This window comes from Protopterus annectens, chromosome 15.part0 (genome assembly GCF_019279795.1).
Source record: "Protopterus annectens isolate FY-2018-M chromosome 15.part0, PAN1.0, whole genome shotgun sequence".
NCBI lineage: Eukaryota > Metazoa > Chordata > Ceratodontiformes > Protopteridae > Protopterus > Protopterus annectens.
Window position 1 is genome coordinate 415719202 of NC_056749.1, and position 13925 is coordinate 415733126.

At 35.2% G+C, this 13925-nt stretch overlaps 1 protein-coding gene across 1 annotated transcript in view; it reads right to left on the reverse strand.

Moving 5' to 3' along the window:
• The window catches only part of GPR174 (G protein-coupled receptor 174), a 331126-nt gene that overhangs the window by 164590 nt on the left and 152611 nt on the right, over positions 1 to 13925 (reverse strand). The window lies entirely within an intron of this gene.

Genomic DNA, 13925 nt, shown 5'->3' on the forward strand with positions numbered 1-13925 from the left:
TCCGCTGTGGCGACCCCTAACCGGGAAAAGTCGAAAGACACACTTAGAAAGTTACTAGAATAACAGAATTTGTCTTAACACGCATTTTCTGAAGGATATGAAGTCTGAAACACAAATGTATATTATTATTTAGTAACTTAATTCCTCAGCTCATCCCAGTGATTTGTCAGAAAATCACAAATTGTATGAGGAACAGATCAAAAATATGCAGCAAAAATATGGACATTCTGTGAAAAACTGTACAGTTGAGAGGTATGGTTCCCTTCACCTACTTAAATATTTCTAGTCTTTAACAGAATTACAAGTATACTTTCTTGTCAACTACAAAATAAATAGATAAAATCATGTAATTTTTACATTATACACCTTGTTTCACAGGCACTGAAGCACATGTTAACCTTTCAAAGTCATCTTTCCTGCAGTTATATAGGTTTCATAACAGCTGGTTCTAGTCTGTCTATAGTTAAAACAGTTGGCACAATGTCCAAGTTTTGCAAAAATTATTGTTTTGTTGCTAATACCAGCCACTAACATGTAATCAGTGATCATGAATTTATGAAAGCCCATAAACTCTCTCAAGCCAATGAAATACAGACATGGGATACATAACCAGTGTAACTCTTTCCTCTAGTCCATCCTGTTCTTCCCAATTTCTGCGGGGGCCATAGTGTCTACCATTGCTGATCAGCCTGTCTGCTAACTTTGTTGTACTCCTATATCTTTTAATAATCAGACCTCTTGTGCTCTATTCACAAATAGCAGGTTCTGACATAATTGTATTCAAACTGACTGGCATTGTAGCATTCACACCTTTACATATCTGTACCCACAATCAGATGTTGAAGAAACAATGTTTATCATGATTTTGTTGAAATTTGATACTGTTATATGGAGCAACAAAAGGAAACTTCAGTCATCTAAGCATCACACACATACTGTCTTAACTTGATTAATATTCTGAATGTTTTGGTTCAGAATATGATACATTCAAAACTTTTCTGGTGCTCTCAAGGCCAGGTCAGATTGTCCTTTCTCACAAACCACTTTTGCTCTGGCTACCTACAAATTTATTTTCCCGCTCCCACCGGAAACTATGACTGTCATAAAAGTTCTTTAGACAGGACTAGGACTGAGGAACAATCTTTTTAAAGCTGCTACGTCCTACCAAATCTTGAATTCACACCTTACAAGATTTGACAAAATATCTCCCGAAATTCCTAATTAACCACCTGACTCTGTGGCATAGAGGTGAAGAAACCCTGACTGCAGCACAGATGACCCATATTTGAATAATATCATGGACATCTAAGAGACAAGGTGAGGGAGGATATGGACATAAAAGAAACAATAACTTTAAGGGTAAAACAGTTACAGCTAAACACCATTACACTTGCATCAGTAATGGAGTTATATGTCTTGTCACTTGCTACTTGTGACAAATGAAACATACTATGTATATAAAACACATCTCAGAGAATATATGAGCATGTGCTAGCTATCAGAAAGAATTATCTAAAAGTGCATTATGTTAAAATGCTAAGAACTGTGACAAATTTAACAAGTTTTCTCATTTTGCATTAAACCAAATTGATTGCTTAATTTTGCAAGGTGATGCAAATAACCTGCTGGAAATCAAATAACTTCTAGATGCTTTAGCACAAATTAAAGGATTTTGATGAAGGGATTCATTGTCCAACTTTCAGATGAAATATAGTCAGATTGTCTATCCAAAAATAATAGTTAGATATGTTTGAGTTAGCCTTTACTCATATGAATCTACTAAAGAAATGACAAATGTTACTAGTTAAACCAAAATAAATGCTATAAAAGTGGGTACCTCGATTTTAAGTGTTAATGGAGCTTTCAAAGAATAGTGGTACAGGTGTCATAAATAAATTGGGTTCATGAACATTTACTATTAGATGTTTAACTCTTATGTGATGCAGGCATTTACATGTGTTAAAAATTAATTTGTTGAAATGATTAAGCTACTGCAAATTGTTAAACAGAAGTAAATGAAGCTTGCTACCTATTTGTCAGACAGTGTTATGTAACAAAGTGCAATGCTGTTTAATCCCTGCTTTAGTTGCACTGTAACAGAGTATTATTACATGACTGATGAAATTTCCATACCAAAAACATATATCTTTTCAGAATGTGTTCAGCACAGCTGGTTTACAAAGCCCATAGGGCTGAAGAATAAACTCAAGACTTATTGAACATTAAGAAGCTTGATTCACTGGATCCCATTTTGGAACTTACGGGTGCTCATTTTGCCACTCACTTCCTTCTTGAAGATAATGGCTTGATTTGCTGAGATTAATTAAGAGAGTCTGCTTATTCTTAAAATGTGACTATCTGAGATACAAAATTGTTGCATTTTATTTGTATGGTGGATATTAGTTTGTATAAAAATTCAAGCAGTTAAAACAAAGACAACTTGAATGATGATAAATTTCCTTATCCTTAATTGAACACCTTTGTGCTATAAAAAGCTATTAACATATTACTTAACCTCATAAAAAAGAAATAAATGGAAATATGGGCATGTTAAGTAGGTATTAAAAATTCCAAGTGCAGTGCAGAACACTAGTAAGAGTAACCAAGTAAAGTGAAGGTATGTTGCTGTTGAAAAGTTGTGTGCTAACTAATGGCTGTCAAATAAAATAACAACAATGGAAATAAAATCCATCACCTGAGGTGTTAAGCCAAACAGTAAACACATTCTTAAAATACTTAGCATTTAATAAATCCAGAAATGCTTTAATCAGAAGTCCATTAATATAGCAATAACCCACGCCTGGGTGTGGGTAATGCTGGATTTACCCACAGTTGGTGTGGTTTGGTCGCGAGGGCGAAGCGTGGGTTATTGCTATTATACAATGACATTATTTAAGAAAAAAAATAATTACTTTTCTTAAATAATGGCATTGTATAATGCCTCCTTGCTGCCCGTCTGCAGCTGTCTGGTAATCTGCGGCAGTTCTGATGTACTGCGCATGCGCATGCCTACGCAGTACATCAGAGCTGTGGGCAAAAGCAATGGAGAAAGAAAAATCTCCGTTGCTTTTTAAAAACTGTTTCGCTATGTTAAATGAGTTTAACATAGCGAGACAGCTTTAAAAAAAGCAACGGAGAATATCCGTTGCTTTTTTAAAGCTGTCTCGCTATGTTAAACCCATTTAACATAGCAAGACAGTTTTGAAAAAAGCAATGGAAAAAGCAAGCTCTCCGTTGCTTTTTTAAAGCTGTCTCACTATGTTAAACTCGTTTAACATAGCGAGACAGTGTGAAGCAATGGAGATCTTGCGTTCTCTGTTGCTGTAAAAAAAAAAGAGTTATAGTAATGGAAAAAGTCCGAGCGACCAGATGTTTTTCCATTACTGTAACTCAGATTTACAATGTGCACGCTGACCAATCAGCGTGTACGTTTTTGAATATTTAATGGCGGGTCGTTGTATAATTGGCAGTATGATATAGAAGTTCCCTCAACTCATCATCCCTTTCATAACAGATATGCTGATGATAGTAACCCAGTCATTTTGAGTTACTTGGAACCCCAAAAGACAGTTCCTCTCCTGACAGTATCAATATGCAATTAATTTGTGGTAACCAAATGGCTTAGCAGGTGGTAGAGCAATAGCAGCTATTGTGTGCAAATTTAAATAAATGTCCCTGTGCTTTAAATAAATAATGCAAGAGATTTAATAAATAATGCAGCAGAAGTAGTAGTGAAAGCAGTGAGCAAAGCTTAGTGGCTTAGATACACCTGGGTGCATGGGAAGAACAGCAGGTAGGGGGATTAATATAGGAGTGCTCAGAAGTAGACTAACCTGGAAATAAGTTGCAAGCTGTTAAAACTGCACCTTTCATCAGAACAAGATGCACTAGCTGGAAACAAGCACACAGTTCTCCAAATACTACTCTAAGAGCAAATGAGAATCTGAGCATTATAATTTTGAATATGCCTGTTTATGAAACAAATATTGTAGGGGATAGAACAATTAGCTATGGCCATTAGAAGGGGTTTGCTGAACAAGTGAATTATCACCAGCATGGGGAAATTGTGAAAATGTAATTTGAGGAATTCATGTATCTATTCTACTGTAAAAATTCACCCTTTCTATACAGTTCCAGTGGAGCTTTAAGAAACCAGTAACAGGAAAACAAAGTTTTAATGTCAGAAAAGGAATTTATATTAGTTCATTAAAAAAATCCATATATGGAGAAATGCTATATACAATTAAGGCACCAGTGCTCCTTGTCACTCTTAAAATCTTGGTGAACATAAAATATTTTAACAGGTAAGCACTAATGGTCTGAGGAAAACTGGGCTCATTCTCACACTCTTTCCACATTCAAGACATAGTGACAGTGGTTATCTATAAGTCTGGTGACAAATCTTTCTGTCTTAGCATCCATCATCCCTTCAGAAACTCCAACAATGAGGATGGGATTCTGTCTGAGTTTTATGAATCAGCAGCTCTGCAGGATAGTGTTTAATTTTCTGAATGAATTCATGAGGTCTCTTCTTATATCCAGAAGTCATGTTAGCACTTTCTAAATTTCCCGTTTCAGCAGAGACAGGTGATCTTTCACCCTGAGTATCACATTCTCAAGAAGGATGATTATATGTGTCACTTGGTATTCAGACTTGCATGTATTTGTAGTGTTATCGGGCAAGCAGGTTTATTCTACTATTAGTGGATAAAGCAAGATTAATTGTATAGTTAAACAAAAATAGCAGTGATAAGAAATTTTGTAGGCATTGGTGGTCTGCAAGCAAAATAAAGTACATATTTACATATTTTTTTTTTATTATTAGTTAGGTGGAACTGCAGTGGTGGTGCTGCGGTATACCATTGTCGCCTCACAATAAGATGTTATTCTGTTCGATTCTCAGCTAGAGCGTCTTCTGTGTGGAGACATGCGTGAATGGGCGTACCTTCATTGAAGGTTGTGCATCAGAGCCAGCAACTCGGCACGTAAAAATCTACTGCCAATCATTAGCGGACCGGAGTTCCGCTGTGGTGACCCCTCACCGGGAAAAGCCGAAAGACACAACATTATTAGTTAGGTGGGTTGGCCGAAAAGGCCCTTTTAATCTGTGCTCCTGCTTCAAAGAAGTAACGTTGGTTAAAACGTTAAATGAAATTTCACACACAGGTGGATTACACTGTAGACAGTGAACACATAATAGAGTTATTTAGTAGATAACAAATGCAAGCAAGGTCATTTAGGTCACGTTCTACAGCTACACACTTCAAACAGTATAATTGAAAGTACAAATACCATGTAATCAAAAGTAGCACAATACAGAGACAACTAAGTTGTTTATAGCATAGAAGACATACTGAAACAAAATGTTAAGTAGAAAAATATTTAAAATTTCAATCTTTGTTTGATGAATATGTGACATGCAAATGAGTAAGTGGGAACATTTAATCAGAAGGTGGAGTGTTAGAAAATATATCTTTAGTAGGTCAAAATAGATCTTTTTTTTATCAATGGCTTACTGCAAACTATAACAGTCAACTCCAATCCTCCCCAAAAATCTGTTACTATGCACACATTAGCGTCTCAGTAAATCAGCACCACTTAAAATTCTCCAGTGTAATATTATAGAAAATATACCCACCTATAAACACTGTTTTTCACATTTGTAATGCACAAAAATATAAATAAATAAAGCAATCTGGATTATTATTTAAAAACATAAACAGATATTTCCAGAAATATATTGATACTTAAGCTTGAGTATGGATTACCTGTTATGGTCCCTAGCTTCTTTAAGTGATCATCTCCAAATAAAGATTAATAAAATAACACTGCTGGTTTATATCACTTTTGGACCACACTGCATGAAAAAGGCTAGTTGCTTATCAATTATAAAAAGACACACATTATTCCTTGTTACTTTAATACTCAGTAACATGCACTGTAAACACTACCACTTGCAGAAAAACTAAAAACAACCATTCTTATGCCCCTTGCATCTCAAAACTCATGACCCTATATAAATAAGTGATCTTGTTTCACATTTGTAATGCAAGAATATATATGTTCTCAAAATGGTGCCTGCCATCTTTTACAAAATCCGCAGAATAATTAGAAACTGACCTACATTTTTTAAAATTTAAACTTTCACTCATGCACTGTTTTACAGAAAGCTTACGCTGTAAATGCTGTACTATTGGATACCATGTTTGCATGTTTTTGTCATCTATCTGTGTAACCAAAACATCAACTGAAATTATACATGGCCACAATTATCTCACTACAAATAACTGTATAACCAGTGTTTTTGAATACTTTAATAGCATTACAAGTGTGCAGAAAATCTTTCTTTACATAACTATTACATGAAACATTCATATAGCTACATTGTTATTTTATTCCCATTGTAACTGAAATTCTTTCACAGAATAACTGATGTTTGTTTATTTTAAACCTTATCTGCTTATTACCCTGGTCATGTCAAAAAAGGGTCCTTGGACCAGTCCACTGTACCTGGTTAATATATATGTATGCATGAATTAATAAACAGCATCACTTTAGTCTTATATTACTAGAGATGACACTAAATTAAAGCAATGAACAGATTTCAAAGAAGACTGTTTTGTTTGTCTACTAAAAAGTATCAAAGCAGTGCTTACAGCAGCCGTATTTTTATTCATACTTTGTCAACCAGATTGGTGCCACTAGGCTAGTTGCACTTTTCAGGGGGGACCTGAGATGGCATTCATATCGACTAGGGGAATTTAGTCATGGTGCTGAAGAATGTCTCAAACACTTTTCTTTAATAATGTATCAGGAAAAATAACATATTTAGGAGGCATATGTATTTCCCACTCAAATGGGGAAAAAAGTTATTAGAGATTTTTTAACTTAATTTGGAGTTCAAGGCTGAACCTGGTAAGAAGAGCAATAATTTATAATAAAAAAAGAAGGTGGGTTGAATTAAAAAAAAAATAGAAAATCCACTGATGCATTTATCATTTATGCATTTATTTTGGGTAATGGGAAAAGTAAATGAAAGAAAGAAATGATAAGTAAGAAGCTATATGAAAATATAAAAATATATGGAAAGAAAGCTAGGGAAAGAAAAGACAAATAATATGACAAAATGGAATTATGGAATTTAAAAATAAGCGAGGTTGATGGGAAAAGAAAAGAATGCTATAATATGATTTTAGAAACAAATTGGTGTACTCATGGAAGGAATTAAAGAAGATGAAAAAAAGGCAGAAGAAAAAATGTTTGAAAATTTTATGAAGCAGAGAACTTTTGTGAAGAATTTTGTTAGACAAGTAACTAGTGAAAGGGAATATGAAAAATAAGTGACCAGATTCCAAAAGAATTCCTCTCAGAATAAGTCTGCCTGATTCCAAAATACTTACTCTGAGTGCAAGTGATTTACTTCAATGTAAGACTTATCTATACAGTGGGGGCCAGATTCCAAAGGAACTGCTTTCCATGTAAGTGGTTACTTACATTATGAGCAACTCTTTTGGAAATGGGCCCTTGCTGATGGAAGAAAAAAATTGTTGACTATATTGAAGAACAAAATAACAAAACATTGTTTTTACATTGAAAAATAATAACGAATTTTAGGAAAAGTTTCAAAGTGTGTATAGATGGGAAGGATTTAAATGTATAAATATGAATATTATATTATATGAGAAGTATGATACAGTAACGAAATGTGATATTAATAGATTGGGATTAGGTACTGTTTCTGACAATATAGGTGTTACGGGAAAAAAGATGTGAGAATTTGTTATATAACAAGAAAATAGAAGATGTACTAACTGAAATAAGATGATGGTTGTTGAAGAATGGGTGGAAGGACAGAGGGTAAATATAAAATGAAAAAAGAATCAAAGAAGTAGAACAGTTTAGTTCTTTTATTTTAATAACTTATCAATAATTATAAGTATGAATATAAAAAATGTGTTGTGAAAATTGATTTAAAGTTTTTTATATGGTATAAAATAAATGTAAATGTTAATAAAGTACCCCTGCTCTTTTCAATAAATGCTGTGGGATCTTTTACATCCTCCTAAGCTATCACAGCTCAGGCAGCTGAGGTCATTGTTCAGTGTCTTATCTGAAGGACAAGACTCCCCCTCATACTGCAGTGTTGTGTTAGTACTAGAAAGTAATCCAAGTACTTTGTTGTGGGAATGAAACCCATGGTGAGCCACTGACAGTGGCACTTTCACCTTACTACCACTAATATTGACAATAGTGGTGAGGAATATAAAAAAATGCAATCTTTGGAGGGAGCTATGAACCCTGCTTCCCCTTATGTAGGGGCTCAGCCACTACCACCATCAGGAGCAGCCCTAGGTCAACTGGTGCCCTAGGCAAAAGGGCTCCACAGCACCCCCCAACACATTACCTGGTGCCCCCATTGTGGTCTACCCACACCAAATAAATACTGGAAAAGCACCCCTGATAGACCGGCGCCCTAGGCGGCTGCTTAGTTGGCCTATGCCTAAGGCTGCCATACCTCCATGCTCTCTTAATTTTACTCTCCAAGGTCACAACAACTTGGAAAAAACAAGACAGCTTAGTAAGTTCCATCACAGTGGTATATTTAGAACAGAGGTGAAGGGTCAGAGCACCACACTGGGCAGAGATGCAGTGGATGAAACTCTCCTGCAAAAACATTACAGTCAAACTTGCCATTCACATAATATACTGTCTTGTTCTGCCAGCAGAGATAAAGTTAGTTATAGACTGTGAGCAAGTTGTTTTCATTATCTAAGTCAAAATACATCCATTTTGTTTATCTAGCATTATTCAGCCAAATTGCTAAAGATGCTTTAGGTTTCTATTTTTGTTCCATGTGCATGTCATTATTTGGCAACTTTTCACCAAGACATTCTTCAAAATTGCATTGTTAAGGTAGTCCAAGTGTTTTTGGAGGAGATCAGTGCCTCCATGCAACTCCTATTTGACAGGCTTCATTAGACACCCCTTTGTAAACATTCTAACTCTGCACATTGTACCACATTGACCAGAGGTAAAGTTTTCAGAAAGCAGTCCCTTTCAACAAGATGTCTGATTTAGCCTGCTTCCTTTTTATTATGGGTACTATTATTATTGGCAGTGCAGTGGTGCAGCAGTTAGCATTGTCAACTCACAGCAAGAGATTTTGTGGTTCAATTCTAGACTGGGGTGTCTTCTATGTGGAGTCTGCATATACTCCCTGCATTCATATGGGTTTCCTTCAGGTGCTCCAGTTTCCTCCCACATTCTAAAGACATGCATCTGGATCTTTTTTCCCCAGGTCTCCAGTGAAAATGGGCTCTGTCCCAGTTGGGCTTTCCTGGTAAACAAATATTAAATAAATAAATAAAAATATTGGTGGTGGTATTATTATTATTATTAATTTAATGGATTCAGTACACCCAATTTTAATACTTCCATTCACAAAACTGTTTTACCTGTGAAATCCATTGATTCATAATAGGGAAAATCACGCCATTGTCTGCTGTGTCATATAATATCAGCAGCTGTCATGTGTGCATGAAACTTGGCTGTACCTTGTGCCTTGCAGCATATCACATGCCTGTATCCTATAGTATAGCACACCCATGAAAAATTTTAATTCTCAGTTTTTTTCTCTCATATATCCTTTGCCAACTAACAGTAATACAGAACTGTTGCCATTCAGATTTACAAAAAAATATATTCTGTTTAGCTAGTGGTGAATTTTAACAGTGCTATCATGTATACTCAGACGAAAATATTATTAAATTGAGTGTGGTGGTGACATGGGAGGAAGCCTTATGAAGTCAGCACTGGAACTTACACCAATCTCAGCAGTGGGTTATACAACTCACTTTAGACAGTTTTGTAATGAGTGGGAAAAACATCACACCTGTATGCACAATGCAGTTCCTGTATGACCACGACACTTTCAGTGAATAAGTATATATTTGTCAAGGCTTCTATTAAGATTCAAGATCTTGAATAGCAGGTTGCAAAGTATGAAATTAAATTCTTTTCAAGGAAATGTTTTATATACTAAAATAGATCATAAATATGCAAGTTTAACAACTGTCTGAATGCAATACTTTCATATTTGGATATATCATTTAACTAAAAGTACACTAATTTAATATATGTATTTCTGCTGTAGTTTTAGAAATGTAGACGTGGCTATATTTAAAATTCTTATTTAAGCACATTCTAGTTTAACTTCCCTTTTTAGCTATGCTTAACAGTGTGAAGCTGTTTCATCTCTAGTTTACAGTTTGTCATGCTATGGTTTGACTATTTTCCTCTATTTTTCATATAACAGGAAAGACTTTTAAAGGGACTTTTTAAAATATTTCTGTGTATATGTATCTGGAGTGTCACAGCATTAATATAAACAATTGGAATAATTTGAAAGAGTTATTATTTTGATTTGTTTGATTTGAATCTGGTCGGTATTGGTCAGATACTTACAAGTTGGTTATTACAACTTTCCAAAATATATAAAGAGAGAGAAGTCAGATGAAAACCTCAAGGCAAGACTTGTTAGTGTTCTTGGACATTAATAAATCTGCTGAGCTTTCTGAATGTTTTTGGCACGTTGTTCTTTCGTTTTATATCAGTGACATTGCACATGTAATTCTATAGATATGTATATATATATATATATATATATATATATATATATATATATATGAGTATATGTCAGATGATTGGGTTTTCATAAGTTCAAAATTCATATGGTTGAGACTAAATGATCGAGTTTCTGAAAACTTATACATCAAAAAAAAAAAAAAAACCATGCCCTGAAAATTATATATACCAGTTACGAAATCGCACTACAGTGAAGAAAAGGGCAAATTTACTGATCTGCACTGTATTGTGATCTCCATTTAAAAGCTTTGAGTTTTCATAAACTCGGTTATATGGTCTCTACCTTATGAATTTCAAGTTTTTGAAAACTCAGCTCATAAGAACCTACACACACACACACACACACACATATATATATATATATATATATATATATATATATGTGTGTGTGTGTGTGTGAGTGTATTACTTTTTATATATTAATAGCTATATTTAATATATTTATACTTATTTTATATTTTGTAACCTGAGTGCTTTATTTGCCTGTGTTTTTATTTTCTCCACTAAATAGCTTTTACTAAAACTACATACTTAAACAATGAAGTTATAAAATGATTCTATTGATATTTTATGTGTTTTGAAGATACATTTAGTGTTTTTAAATAATTCTTATGGCTTGTCGACTTTATGATGTTACGGTTTAACTAGAGCAGCATGCAAGATTTTCAGTTTCAGAAATAGGATTTTCAGCCTTTTGTGTTTTGTTGACAATTTGTAGACTTAATGGACGCGCTATCCCAGGTGCAGGAGAAACCTCATGAAAAGACTAGCGTGATTTATAGATGTAACATTCTGATGTCTGCACATGGGATGTGTTAGTGCATACCTATACAGAACTTATACAAATGAGGTAGCCCATCTAAGTGGCTGTAAAGCACTGACCTATGCAGTAACATTGATAAGTGATGTCACTCTATGGTACAGGGAGAGCGCACCATTATTTAGCTGTTTGCCACTACATGAAGCTGATATTAGAAACACAGTGTCTGTCCAGATGTGCTACTGTCCACCCACCACAACACAGAGATGAGCTCAGAGACAATGCTAGGCTGCTAGAACAATGGGGGAAACCAAGGAGATATAGGCATGGCTATGGCAACCTGTAGTTTGGAAGTACTTTAATGGTGTATCTGCAGTGTACAGTGGCATCACCAGAGGCGCACAGCAGGATGTCTTAGTATGATGCTCCCAAAGACAATGTTAAGAGGTGAACCTAATGACACTATAACTCTAGCATTTACATGCATCACCAAGGACAGCCGTCATAATCATGCTATTGAGCAAGGGTATGCCAACATAGTGCCCCCATACAGTATGCCCAATCCACATGGCCAGACTAGAGGGTTGACAGATTGTTAGGGAAGAGTACCACACAGTAAGGACCAGTACTATAGCACCACAGATAAGTTAAATGACTTCAGTCAGTGTGCCTTTGGGGTGGAATGAGACCTACATTCTGGTTGGGATGTAAGAGAGACCGAGCAGTGGAATCTGTGCCAGGTTTACTGTACTTGTCATTTTTTGTGTGTTGCATGTCACTTCAGTAGATTGACCCCATCGCTTGGTTACTTGTAACTCAACTGTGAATGACATGCAAAGGTTATTTCAGGTGTTCTTTAGTTTTTGGAGTGGCTGGATATGCATGTATTTCTACTTGTACCACCAAGTATGCTGAGGGCACCCCTGGATCATAGTAACGACACTTGGAGTAATGTCATCTAGAATGTCACACAGGAGTTAGTCTGCCATATATTTCCCTCAGTGGCACACTATGTTTGTCTGAATCACACACAGAGCAATCTTCCTGAGAATGTGGCTGTCTTTTTGCTACTGGTACTGAGCTAGGATGCACTGTATGAAGCTGACAGCATGGAAGTTTCTATTTTTTTCAACAAAATTCTTTCTATGTGAGGGTTTTCATTGCTACAGTTTAAATGGACATATAAGCTATATTTCTAGATCAGAGGCTAGGTTGATGTAGTTAATATTTTGTATGCCCTACTTTATATGCAAGTATTTCACAGAAAGTCTCTATAAGAAAACAGAATAACAGGAGGCTATCATTACTGATAGAATGTGTAAAGACAGGTTGACTACTATTTGGAAAGCAGTGCTGTTCTGCAGTGTTCTTGAAACCTGAGTAATTCCTGTCTCCTTGAGAGCCTCAGTTTAATTTTCCTATTGGAATATGACAAGCTGCTCTCTTTCTCTATATAGCATCATTATGTCTATGAATGTTTATAGATGAAGACTCAAAACCTGTATTCATTCTTCCCATAAGTGGTTTCATCAGCTATTTGAAAAATTAAGTACAATTATGGATTCCGGAATCTGTCTTACAGGCTCTCTCCAAATAGCCTCTGTCTTTCTTGATTTATTTCTCTGATCAGTTTTCTCTAGATATAAATTGAGTTCATTATTTCCTTGTATTTTTCTGCAATTTTTATTAACATGTCATATTGCTGCACTGAGTAGACTTGAAGGTTTTAATATTATGAATGTATAATATTTATTTATTTATTTATTTTTTACAATTGTTGATCGGGAAAGTCTGACTGGATACATGTCCATTTTCAGTGGCGGCCTGGGGAGAAAAGCTCCAAAGATCAAATAACAAGCAACTATTAAGTGTATACATAGCATTCAAATTTACATAGATAGTACAAAGCTTTAAAATTAGCATAGTTAAATAGTTATGAAGCTTAAAATTAAAACAGTTACACAGAATGTGCACATCTTCTACAGTTTTAGAATTGGATGAGACAATACATAAGCAAGAGGAAATGCAGGGTGAGATATTTGGGATAAATTTGTGTCTAGAAGTTGCATTATTATGCATTTGGACTGTGTACAATTTAGACATGGTCAGGTGTATAGTAGTAGGTGGAACAACAGAGTTAAGTGGTGGGTTATAATGATTAAGTGAGAAAGCAAGGAAAATGCAGATGTAAAAATGTAGAAAGAATATTGTAAAAGGTTTGTAGGAGAGTGTCCTAGCAGTGTTTTAGTGCCACTATCTGTATAGGTAGTAGTTAAGTAGCCAGATGTAGAGGTGACACTGAGAGGAGGCTATAGGTTAAGAAAGCTGCAGTTCCTCTTAGTGGTGTAGTTGAGATAGGGAGGAAGAGAATAGGGGAAGCGGGTTAGTATGGTTGGGGAGGTCAACCTGGTGGGGAGCAAGAGCATAGCCATGTGAGTTTTAGGTGTTCTTTGAGGAGTCTTTTAAATGTAACCATTGAGTTTGCTGAGGTAACAGCAGAAGGTAGGGAGTTCCAAATTTT